Raw genomic sequence first — 14,464 nt, forward strand, 5'->3', positions numbered from 1 at the left:
TGACTTAACCACTCTTGTTATTCAGTTGTTATCACTATTAGGCATGCATTTTACTATCGCAACACGGAAAATACAATCGCAACGCGAATGAAAATCCCAACATGAAAATCGCAATGCGGAAATGAAAATCGCAACGAGAATCGCAATGCGAAATGAAAATCGCAATGCGAAATGAAAATCGCAACGAGAGAATCGCAATGCGAAATGAAAATCGCAATGCGAAATGAAAACGCAATGCGAAATGAAATCGCAACGACAGAATCGCAATGCGAAATTAAAATCGCAATGCGAAATGAAAATCGCAACGAAAGAATCGCAATGCGAAATGAAAATCGCAACGAAAGAATCGCAATGCGAAATGAAATCGCAATGCGAAATGAAATCGCAACGAGATAATCGCAATGCGAAATTATAAACGCATTGCGATTTTCATTTCCGCATTGCGATTTTCATTTCGCATTGCGATTCTCTCGTTGCGATTTTCATTTCGCATTGCGATTTTCATTTCGCATTGCGATAGTCATTTTTGCCTTCAACATAATGCAGATTGAAATCAACAAATCACCATTCATTCAATCAATTAAACAAGCACAAATAAGAATTATGTTCGCATCAATTACACAAATCACTTTTACAAATCATCTTTTACAAATCAATTAAACAATCAAAAAATAAGCAATAATTCTTATTTCCGATCATCTACTATTGAATCAACTTTTACAAATCAATTAAACAATCAAAAAACAATCAATTAAACTATTGAATCAACTTTTGCAGCTCGACATCATTTTCACGCAGTTCACTTCTGAGATTAACCTGCAGAAACCAAACATTTGTTCAAACAACACTTTCTACACATCTAAAACCTACAAACAGCAATTATTGAATTCTAGTTACTTAACCAAACATTTTCAAACCAAAAGTATAAACTTACCAATTGTTTATGGACATTTTTATAACGCGGAAGCAGGTAGGCAGCGTCTCGTATATACGATTTAGCCATATAATGCCGAAACCACAAGCCTACTGCAGCTTTATCTCTATCGGTGGGAGGTAGATACTTGATGCTTCCCGTCGTCAAACGCTCCAACGCCAAGCATACGAGAGGACCACAATCTCCTCTGGCTCCGCTCGTTTGTTGTGGCGCGGTCTCGTCTCTAATAACTGTAATATTGAGCTTCTTTGGCTTCTTGTTTCCAGAACGAGTCCAATAATTGATCGCATCCAAGAATTTAGCCAAATGAGAGCTCCATCCCTTAATAACATCTCTTAAATCAGCCAATGATATGTAATTTATCATGCTGTCATACACTATTGTCTTAAGGGATGGGAGCTGAAGCTCGACGAGAATCCAATGTTTACGTTCCAAAACAGGGATAAACACCTGCAATCATAAGTAATAATTCATTCATTTGCGCACTTATTTCATAAACCTTTAAACTCAATCTAAAATAAATACTAACCTTATCGACCTCCCACCATGCAGGATAAAGTTTAGCTTGTCCATTGCCCAAATCAAATGATTCATCTCGGCATTCTTCAAGTGAACGGCGTGAAAAGACGTCGGCATTATTGTATATCGTATATTTTTATTTTTCTTAAGTTTTCTTATTATTAGAGACGTGTCACCCACGCATCGATATGCTGTTTTACAAAAAAAGACATATATTAGTGACTTACATAAATTTAAAAAAAAAAATTAATCAAATTGAAATATAAGAAAAATATAAGACTTACCCCCCCATCGAAATAGCCATTGTCTTCGACCCTAATAATACGCCCCACCAAGGCCGTTCAAGCAACAAAAAGATATCATCGGTGAGCTTGCATATGTCAGTGAAACACCCCTTGCTCCGCTCATGTAGATAAAAATCAACTGCGGTCTTAGCCCAAAGGGTGTTATCCAAATTGTGTCCGGTAGTTGTTCCCTCTCCTCTTCAATACCGGTATGGTACTGCCGGTAACTCATACGAGAGCCAACTTGAATCCATCATGTCCGGCACGTCAGAGGGTTTCTCAAGAAGCCTACATATGACGCCATGTGAATCGGGCTCTTGAATGGTGGGAGGGACCTCTTCATGATGACAGTGGCCTCTTGAACGGTGGAGGGACTCTCGAGGAATGATATGGGGGCCTCTTCAACGATAGGAGTGGACTCTTGAGGATGACAGGCGAGTCGGGCTTCTTCTTGCGGTGTCTTCGCACTATTGGGGTGTACGGAGACTTAATAGCACGTGCACGCTGTCTGATGCGTGAACTCCGTCGTGCAGCATAACCCGACGTAAAGCATCCACTCTATCGGGCCGCTAATAATTAAATACAAAAATCAGTAAATAAACAGACATGATATTTAAACAGTGAAAACAAAGACAAATATGTTTCAAACTTGCATTGTATTCACCCAAGTCATTATTCTATCATAGTTCACAAAATGCATCAGATAACAAAGAAAATATGTTTCAAACTAATACCCTGAAGTTAGTATTTGTCTTTGTTTTGTCTATTGGTTGAAGTAATGCAATCCATTCAAGTTTCAATTTGCAGAAGAAGAAATAGTTTACTTTCGCAACACGAAACTTAAAATCGCAACGCGAAACCAAAATCGCAACGCGAAATGAAAATCGCAACGACAGAATCGCAATGCGAAATGAAAATCGCAACGAAAGAATCGCAACGCAAATGAAATCGCAATGCGATTTTGGTTTCGCGTTGCGATCTTGTCGTTGCGATTTTGGTTTCGCGTTGCGATTCTGTCGTTGCGATTTTCATTTCGCGTTGTGATTTTGGTTTCGCGTTGCGATTTTAAGTTTCGTGTTGCGAAAGTAAACTATTTCTTCTTCTGCAAATTGAAACTTTCAACCAAAAGACAAAACAAAGACAAATACTATTTCACAGTGTTTAAAGAATACACAGTTTAGCAGAATTGGCAGCAACCGAACAAATTTACTTTCAACCAAAAGACAAACAAAGACAAATACTATTTCACAGTGTTAAAGATACACAGTTAGCAGAATTGGCAGCAACCGAACAAATTACTTTCAACCAAAAGACAAAACAAAGACAAATACTATTTCACAGTGTTAAAGAATACACAGTTTAGCAGAATTGGCAGCAACCGAACAAATTTACTTTCAACCAAAAGACAAAACAAAGACAAATATTTCACAGTGTTAAAGAATACACAGTTTAGCAGAATTGGCAGCAACCGAACAAATTTACTTTCAACCAAAAGACAAAACAAAGACAAATACTATTTCACAGTGTTAAAGAATACACAGTTTAGCAGAATTGGCAGCAACCGAATAAATTTACTAAGCAATCTAAGTGAAATGGCTAATCTAAGTGAAATTACGAGTAAATTTATCATTAAGTTAAATATGGAAAATCTTAAACTTACCTCTTTGCGTAGAGTATGAACCTCATTCTGCACGATACTATCATCTCACGTAGAGCGGCAACCTCACCACGTAAAGTTGACACCTCCACACGCCATGCACCATCGTTATCGCGTAGAGTACCGATCTCCTCACGCAAGGCATTGACCTCATCACGTAACTCCCTTGACTCATCCCGTTGAGGTGGAGGTGGAGAACAGGGAGATAGGAGTCGTGGCATCTTTGTCGGTCGCCTATCATGAGGTGATGGTGGAGAAGAGGCTCGATGATGTGACGGGATAGGTGATGGCTCTCGTTCTAGAGGTGTATAGTCGGTTCGATCGGTGATGGCTCTAGGTGAGGTGATGGCTCTCGAATTGGAGGAAGTGGATGCTGCTCATCATCCGTGCCATCAAAAAAATTCTGACTAGCTTGCCACCAATCAGTGGCAAGCTCTTCCTCCGTGGGTGTCAGTCTTTGTAATGGAATGTTGGCCTCCTAAAATATAAAAACTCAAACAAAGTTAAACGTCTACTATTAATAACTTGTTTATATATTATATGAAAGTATTTGTGTTAACTTACATTATTTATTGTGGCATATGGTATTAAGTCTTCCCATCCAACAGAGTTTTCCTCTTCCAGGAAATAGCCCTGGGAATATCATTTGACGTTTTTATTGCATATGTACGCATGCTGGGGAAAGCCTCGAATATCCAAATCTACAAACAATATAATAACAAAATTAGTAATTGTTAAATAATTAATTATAATTTTAGAAACATTATATAGAAATTCTTACCTTAAAGGCCCAAACAAAGCCTGACAAAGTGTATTTGGACCCATCGCCCCAAACTTTTGCGGTCATCAAAGGCAGACGACAACTTAGTCCAGGTAGCTTTCCATATATACGAACCCCACGGAAACAGATTCCATGCATTCAGGTCCTCTACCAATATTATTAGCTCCCGATGAATAGGTTGTCTGGCCTCTCTGCCTAAAAAGCCGGCATACACAAGTAGTAGTAGCATACTCGGACAACATCGACGTCTTCCATCCGAGTGAAACCAGCTTTCTTATTAAATAATTTCTTCAGGTCGTCAACATGTAGGTTCGGCTTCTCCATTGACTCATCCGGAAAAACCCGGGATAACCATGATGGGCGGGCGATATGACGAGTGTACCGGCCTACATCATCGTGTCCGAATCGTAGACCAGTGATTAAGCAGAACTCCTTCCGCCCAAAGCAAGTATACGCTGGTGGAAAATGAAACCATATCTCTTCCTCACCACGTTGTATACTGTCGGGTAGATTTGATGTCATGGTCTGAAGCCACAAATGGGTCAAATTAGCATCTCCACCCGGATGCTGTACTCTCAGCCATGGCCCGAAGCAGGTTTCCTCAAACAATTGTCTTTGAGCAGGTGAAAGCTTCTTTGCAATTGTAGTGGCCAGGCTGACTTTATTTCTCAAGGTCAATTGAACCGAAAAAAATTTCTACAAAAACAATAAACATACCAAGTTAGATATACCAAAAACTACACTGTGAAGATATACCAAAAACAATAAACATAAAAAGTAGTAGTTTATTCTTGAAACTAAAATTTGCAACACTGTTTGTCTTTTGGTTGAAATGAAATCGCAACGAGAGAATCGCAACGCGAGATGACAATCGCAACGAGAGAATCGCAACGCGAAATGAAAATCGCAACGAGAGAATCACAACGCGAAATGAAAATCGCAATGCGATTTTGGTTTCGCGTTGCGATTCTCTCGTTGCGATTTTCATTTCGCGTTGCGATTCTCTCGTTGCGACAGTCATTCTCTCGTTGCGATTTTCATTTATCTCGTTGCGACTCTTCTGCAAATTGAAACTTGAATGGATTGCATTACTTCAACCAAAAGACAGAACAAAGACAAAGACAATACTAACTTGAAAATCGCAACGAGAGAATAGCAACGCGAAATGAAAATCGCAACGACAGAATCGTAACGCGAAATGAAATCTAAGTGAAATGGTTAATCTATTATTGAAATGACCAGTAAACTTATCATCAGTTTCAATATGAAAAACCTACAATAATGCAAACATTTCAAAATAAAAATAATTAAAAAAACTAACCCTCGGAGGTTGATTTTCCATTTCTGAATATTGTGAGGGATTTCTGACCGTGAATGGTTGTGAGGGATTTCGCCGGAGATGGGGACGGAAATCTTCGGAGATGGGACGGATTTCTTCGCCGTAGAGAGTGAGAGATGGAGATGGGACTGAGTTGTGATTTTAGGTTTTAGGTTATGAGTTGCGATTACGGGATTTTGTCTTAATATTCTTTTTGTAATTTGAAAATAAAATACGCGTAGCGATTATAATGGCGCTTTAAATATCGCGTTGCGATTTACGGATACGCGTTGCGATTTTATGTATTATCGTTGCGATTTACGGATACGCGTTGCGATATACGGATACGCATTGCGATTTACCCATACGCGTTGCGATTTACGGATACACGTTGCGATTTACGGATACGCGTTGCGATTTATGTGTTCGCGTTGCGATTTTCATATTCGCGTTGCGATTATGGAAAATCGCAATGCGAATTTGTACTATCGCATCGCGATTTTCAAGAATCGCGTTGCGATTTTGGAAACTGATTTGCGATTCTGGAAACTGATTTGCGATTCTGGGGATCGCGTTGCGATTTTTATTTCGCGTTGCGATTTTGTTGGTCATTTTGGCAAATCCAAAAAAAGTTGGTTAAAATCGTATATTATAACTTTTTTTTGGTCACTGAGGCGATTTTCTCTTAATATAATTGTTAGTTATCGAGATATCTTGTACAAAAATAAAACTATTATTTAAGTTCAAGTGGGTACGTGTCCATCCTAAAATTTAAAATTTTTTTTATTAATTTATTATTTTATTGATGATGTTAAATCTAAAATTTTTATTGTCTACCCTGAAATCTGAGTTTTATTCGATTATACTTATTTTACGGGTGGTGCCTAACTGAAATTTTATTTGTACTCATCCCATTTAAAAAATTTATGTTGTTAACCTATGTATGTATAGCCTGAAAAATATTTCTGGATCCGCTACTGTTTAAGGGGTAAAAATCCTTAAATTTTAAAAAAAATGTCAATTAAATTCTTAATTTTTTTTATCAAAATCAAACAAAAGTATTTTGAAACTTCATTAATTCACGTAATATTTCTAGGGATTTATTGTTTTCTAATGAATTTTAAAAAAAATCTTTAAAAAATATGTGAATGATACACGGTAAAATTAATGGTCAAAATTATCTAAAATACATAATTGATTCAATTTTAAATTTAATAATTTAATTGATATAAAAAATTCAAAAAATTATTTTCCCCAAAAATCTAAGATCTTCAAATCCTTTGAACTTAAAATTATCAATGGTTAATTTCATTTTTTTAATAATTTAACGTGATTATAAAGTAGTATCTGTTTAAAATTTTCTTAACTCATTAGCAATGGACAAACAACCAACCAAGTAGTTATTCGAATTCAAAATATCTAAGAACATCAGCATGCACAAACTGAGTGATCTTCGTGGTAAATGAACAATTATCGTTCCTTGAGACCCAACTTCGAGCACCGAGAACGTCAGGGGTATGACCGTTCAATGTTAAGAGGTTGAGAGTTATATTAGAAAAAATATTGCCTTGTACTTACCCCAGGTTAATAAAAAGAGAAAATAACCTCAGTGACAAAAAATGCCTTATAATATACGATTTTAACCAACTTTTTTTGGATTTGCCAAAATGACCAACTAAATCGCAATGCGATCGATAATTCACAACGCGATCTCCGGTATCGCAACGCGAATTTGGAAAATCGCAATGCCATTACGTAAATCGCAATGCGAATACGTAAATCGCAATGCGAATACATAAATCGCAACGCGAATCTGACTATCGTAACGAGATTCTGACTATCGCAACGAGATTCTGACTATCGCAACGAGATTCTGACTATCGCAATACTGAATTTCAAATTCGCAACTCGATTTTTAAATTCGCAACATGATTTAGTTTCGCAACACAAATGTTTTGGGTATATAACTACGCAGCAGCAGCAACTCATAACCTAAAATCCCTAAATCGCAACTCATTCCATCTCCATCTATCACTCTCTCCGGTGACATCCGTTCCTGTATCCAACGACATCCTTCCCCATCCGGCAACAGGTTTTAGTTTCGTAGCTCGTTTGTTTAGTAAATTAATTTACAATAATGAAATCATCTAATGTTGATCATGTTTGGATAGATTTGTGTTTTGGAGGGTCATAGGAGAATGTTCATGGTGTTTTACAATATATGCCTTTACCCATGAATCTTCAACTAAAACTGTCATTAAAAAAGTTAACTTATGAAACTCTAATGTTACGTGTTGCAAATAAATTGAATTTAGAGCCCCTAAGTGGATTTAGGCTATCTTATCAGAGAAATGGTAAAGTTTATTTGTTAACCGACAATGAAGATATTGAATGATTCATTGCTTACATTAGTGTTTCAAGTGATGATGTTACATTGTATGTTGTTGAACCTAGAAGTAGTGAAGTTGGGTTAGTAGCGGGTAGTAATCAACTAAGTTTTTCAACCCCAGTTTATGGTTCTCAAAATTTAATGGTTCCACCACAATTTCATCACCAAGCAAATATTGTTTCACCACATTTCCAATACCAAACACAATCTCAAGACCCACAACCTTTCCCTAATCCAAATCCCAATCAACTTTCAACACCAAATTCCGGTTTTCGTATTGACCAGTTAGACGATGATGAGCCAACAGAAAAAATTGTGAGTACTAGTCAGTATTCGAAATTTGATCTTGGTCAATACCCAGACTTTGATCTTGGTCAATACTCGGATTTTGATGATTTTTCAGAAGAAGAAACAGACCCTGCGAGTAATGATTTTGATATTGGTCAATACCCAAATTTTGATGATGAAACAGCCGTTGCCGAGGAAGATGTTGTTGATGATAATGAGGAGGAAGTTACGACTGTAAATGAATATGTTGAACATCCATTCTGTAATTCATATAATCCTGAAGAAGAAAAAGAAGAAGAAGAAATCCCCAAAGAAAAGTCCCCGAAGAAAATGCCACGGGAGTATAAATGGAATATACCAGAATTACTTCAGATACCGGAAGAAGAGTTGGTAAAGATAGCAGTTGATTGTTACACAAAAATTATTCGTATCAAGAAAGATGATTGTTTTGATACAAATGAAGACTTGAAGATAGCTTTGTATACGAAATGTGTGGAAGATGGCTATCAACTAAAAGTTAACAAATCAAGCAAAGATCGTTTCGAAACAAGGTATATGATTGACAAAAACTGTACGTGGCGTATGATTGCAAAGAGGATAAAAGATTGCGAAATGTTTCAAGTTAGGACATTTATTGATAAACATACATCTTCAAGAACCCAAGTTTTTCTTCACCATAGACAGGCAAACAAAAAGGTGTTGGGTGGTTTTCTGGCTGAGTTAATGTTTTTGAATGACAGGGTATATCGGGGACATGAAATTATGACTGACATGAATGCTCGGTTCAAGATTAGTATCTCATATTCTCAAGCTTAGAGAGCCAAAATGTTATGCCTTGGAATTGTTGAGGGGGTCGCCAGAAGCATCGTTTGCCCAACTGCCGGCTTATTGTCATAATTTAAAGCTGAAAAATCCTGGGTCGGTAACTCATATCAAAACATATAGAGATGGACGCTTTGAGTTGCTGTTTATCGCCATTGGTGCTGCGGTTAGTAAATCAATATAATTTTGTTGACTCATTTTTGTTAGTTACATGCATTTCACATTTAAATGATTATATTTCTTGTGTATATGATTTTGTAGATTCGTTCGTTTATTACTTGCATGCGCCCAGTTATTATAGTTGACGGAGCACATTTAAAAGGTCGATACCTTGGAGTAAACTTATTAGCAGTAGCCATTGATGCTAACAATGGGATACTGCCAATAGCTTACGGGGTTGGCAAATCTGAAACCTCTGATTCATGGACATGGTTTATGGGGCATCTTAGGGATTACATAGGTCCTATTAGCAATCTGACAATCATATCCGATAGGGCAAACTCAATTGACAACGCTGTTAGAAGGTGTTTCCCAGATGCTTTTCATGGACTTTGTGGTGTTCATTTGTATAGAAATCTAAAATCAAGGTCTGATGGTATAAAAAATCACAAATGGACATACTGGAAGGCTATAAAAGCTTATCGGGAAGTGGATTTTAATAAGCATATAAACTGTTTAAGACGTGTTTTGCCTCAGTGTGCTCAAACACTAGAAGATGTCAGGTTTGCAAGATTGATCAAGAGTACATCAACTTGGAGCAAGATATGGTTTCATGACGTCTAATAGTGCAGAATCAATTAACGCTCTAAGTCGTCATTCCCGGAAATTACCCATTACTATGTTAATGGAGTTTTTTCGAGCCTCTATTCAACAGTGGTACTACAAGAAAAGAAACCATGCAGGTATTATTTCTTTAAATTCGTAACTTATCGTATATTTTACTAAATATTATTTATTTAAATTTACAGGAACATTGGAACATCGTGTTACACCATGGACTGAAAAAATATAACGAAACGTGTTGTGAAGTCAACGTCATAGAGAGTTGAACCATGTTCAAACACTTTGTTTGAAGTACTGGATAATAACTTAAATGGGCTTGTCGATCTAAATGCAAAGACGTGTAGTTGTATGAAATGGCAAACATCTGGTTATCCGTGTGGCCATGTTATAAAAGTTGCTCTTCATCTAAACCAAGATGATTCAAGCGCATACGCTATGGATTGCTACACTACAAAAGTATATCGACATACTTATGTCGAGATTGTCTACCCTATTCCACATCCTTCTGAGTGGGACATACCAGATGACTTACAAACAGTTTTGCCACCAACCATGGACAGAAGGCTATCTGGCCGACCAAAAAGTCACGATCGAATACCGTCTAAGGGTGAAGAGAAGAAGAGATCAACATGTAGTCGGTGCAAGGAAAGTGGTCATACAAGGTTGACATGTGGATCACCAGTGCCATCACAATCATCTTTTCCTCTACCAAAATATGGATCCTCATCAAAATCCCAATCACAACCGGCTTCACCTTTTGGGACTGTTAACTTAGGTGATTTTTAAATGCAAACGTTGTATTATGTGTATATTATGTGTGGACTTTTAACATTTTCAATTAGGCATGTATTAGTAACTTGAGTTTGAACATTGCTATGATATGTTCAGTTGTTATCACTTATTAGACATTCATTTGACTATCGCAACGCGGAAATCGCAACGCGAATATGACTATCGCAACACGAAAATGACTATCGCAACGCGGAAATGAGAATCGCAACGCGAATTTAGTTTCGCGTTGCGATTTTCATTTACGCATTGCGATTCTCTCGTTGCGATTTTCATTTCGCATTGCGATTCTCTCGTTGCGATAGTCATTTCCGCGTTGCGATAGTCTGTTTTGCATTCAACATAATGCAGATTGAAATCAACAAATCAACTATTACATTTCAATCAATTAAACAAGCACAAATAATAATTATGTACACATCAATTAAACAAATCAATATTTACAAATCATCTTTTACAAATCAATTAAACAATCAAAAAATAATAATAAAAATTATTTCCTCATCAATTATTGAATCAACTTTTGCACCCATACATCTATTTCACGCAGCTCACTTCAGGATTAACCTGCAGAAACAAAACATTGAATCAACAACACTTTCTACACATCTAAAACCTACAAACAGCAAATTATTGAATTCTAGCTACTTAACCAAACATTTTCAAACCAAAATGAGTATATATGTTTAACAACACTTGCATTTGACTTACAAATTGTTTATGGACACTTTCATAACGCGGATGCAGGTAGGCAGCGTCTCACATATATCGCTCTAGCCATAAAATGCCGAAACCACAAGCCTATTGCACCTCTATCTCTATCGGTGGGAGGTAGAAACTGTGTACTTCCTGTCGTCAAACGCTCCAAGCACATGCATACGAGAGGACCACAATCCCCTTTGGCTTCCTTCGTTTATTGTGGCGCGGTCTCGTCTCTGATAACTGTAACATTGAACTTCTTTGGCTTCTTGTTTCCAGAATTAGTCCAATAATTAATTGCATCCAAGAATTTAGCCAAATGAGAGCTCCATCCCTTAATAATATCTCTCAAATCAGACAATGATATGTAATTTATCATGATGTCATATACTATTGTCTTTAGGGATGGGAGCTGAAGCTCGACGAGAAGCCAATGAGTACTGGTCAAATTTCGAATACTGACTAGTACTCACAATTTTTTCTGTTGGCTCATCATCGTCTAACTAGTCAATATGAAAACCAGAATTTGGTGCTGAAAGTTGATTGGGATTTGGATTAGGGAAAGGTTGTGGGTTTTGAGATTGTGTTTGGTATTGGAAATGTGGTGAAACAATATTTGCTTGGTGATGAAATTGTGGTGGAACCATTAAATTTTGAGCACCATAAACTGGGGTTGAAAAACTTAGTTGATTACTACCCGCTACTGACCCAACTTCACTACTTCTAGGTTCAACAACATACAATGTAACATCATCACTTGAAACACTAATGTAAGCAATGAATCGTTCAACATCTTCATTGTCGGTTAACAAATAAACTTTACCATTTCTCTGATATGATAGCCTAAATCCACTTATGGGCTCTAAATTCAATTTATTTGCAACACGTAACATTAGAGTTTCATAAGTTAACTTTTTTAATGACAGTTTTAGTTGAAGATTCATGGGTAAAGGCATATATTGTAAAACACCATGAACATTCTCCCATGACCCTCCAAAACACAAATCTATCCAAACATGATCAACATTAGATGATTTCATTATTGTAAATTAATTTACTAAACAAACGAGCTGCGAAACTAAAACATGTTGCCGGATGGGGAAGGATGTCGTTGGATATAGGAACGGATGTCGCCGGAGAGAGTGATAGATGGAGATAGAATGAGTTGCGATTTAGGGATTTAGGTTATGAGTTGTTGCTGCTGCGTAGTTATATACACAAAACATTTGTGTTGCGAAACTAAAACCTGTTGCGAATTCAGAAATCGAGTTGCGAATTTGAAATTCAGTATTGCGATAGTCAGAATCTCGTTGCGATAGTCAGATTCGAGTTGCGATTTACGTATTCGCATTGCGATTTACGTATTCGCATTGCGATTTACGTAATCGCATTGCGATTTTTCAAATTCGCGTTGCGATTTACGTATTCGCATTGCGAATTAGGAAAATCGCAACGCGAATTTGAAAAATCGCAATGCGATAGTCAGAATCGCGTTGCGAATCTGGAAACTGATTTACGATACCGGAGATCGCGTTGCGAATTATCGATCGCATTGCGATGTAGTTGGTCATTTTGGCAAATCCAAAAAAAAATTGGTTAAAATCGTATATTATAAGGCATTTTTAGTCACTGAGGTTATTTTCTCTAATAAAAAAAACATCAACGTTAATTGTATCATTGAGTTTACTTCATGTGTATTTGTAAACCCACTTCTTTTTTTAATAGAAACCGCTAATTTTATTTAAAATATGAAGTATCTTTGTTATAATAAATATCACAATAATAATAGTAAATTAAGCATTTAACTAAGACAAATTCCTATAATCATTGAAATAAAACTAGCAACTTAAGATCACATAAGGACCATACAAGGAAAAATTAAAACTTAACCGAGTAACTCCAACAAAGAGAGATACACACAGATCTGATCGTATCGACAAATAAATCCCAAAAGGGAATCAAACTATTGAAAAACCACCGACAAATCGTAAATCATAATCGAGCGATGTGAAAAAGCTATCCATGAACGCATAACAGGTATCCAAATTCGATCCGAGTATCCAAAGCATGGAAGATCAACAATATAACAAATAAGCGTAATTTTGATCAGTCGTGATGATATCAAATCAACCATTACAAAAATATAAATGAAAACAATGGTCAAACAATCTTAAAATATGTCAAAAGACATAAGAAAAATTGCTATAAAGGCAGATGAAAATATACCATGAAGATAGATGAAAACTTGTCATACAAACAAACTTATTGAAAATTAAAATAAAAAAATAAAAATAAAATGACAATAGAGAATATCGACGGTCGACAACTAACATTAAAATTTGTGTCGCCTCCGATCAATAAATATGAAAAAAAAGATAAACGACGTATCCATCAGAGAAAATTAGAAGGAAAAATTATTTAATAATTAAAATTTTGTAAGCCCACTTCTAAATTGCCGATGGTAGAACAAACTTTTAGTGACATTTATTTTCTTTAAGAATATGTTCCATTTCTTTAATGTCCTTTTTTATAAAGAAAAGGGTAGAATATACATAATTTGATTTATGACAATAAAGTGAAACATCAATGTTTGAGTAAGGTCCACTATCTGCACTCAAAACGACATAGGTCCACAATATGATATGCATATGCATTAATTTGATAAGTATGTACTCGGTCCAAAAAGAATATAGTATATAGTTCTGAATCTTTTAAAATTTGAAAGTTTATTATGCACCAATTGACGCAATCAAGAATTAATCAAATCTAATATTTTATTAATTTGATAATTTTACTAATGCCTTTTGTTTAAAATCTCCATGATGAATAAATAATTCATTTTTATTAAAAAAATTGAGAAAGTTAAATTTACTCATTCAATCTCATAAAAAAGGACAGTTAATTATTTAGTATTCTATTATTTTAATATTTTTATTTTGATCCTTCAACTATTTTTTAAAAAATATTAATATAAAAATAAATGTCTAAAGAATGTCTCGATAAACGTTTTAGTGTTTAAGAAATTTTTCATTAAAAATAGGTGCCTAAAGTTTTATCCGTCACATTTTTATATGCATACTGTCAAAAAAAAATCTTAGATGACATGTGTCACGTTTATATTTTTTTAAAATAAAATATTATTTAATTGTTTTTAAAAACATGGAATTGACATTTGTCACTTTACTATTTTTTTAACGGTAT

This window comes from Hibiscus syriacus, unplaced genomic scaffold (assembly GCF_006381635.1).
Source record: "Hibiscus syriacus cultivar Baekdansim isolate YM2019G1 unplaced genomic scaffold, ASM638163v2 tig00111550_pilon, whole genome shotgun sequence".
Lineage (NCBI taxonomy): Eukaryota > Viridiplantae > Streptophyta > Magnoliopsida > Malvales > Malvaceae > Hibiscus > Hibiscus syriacus.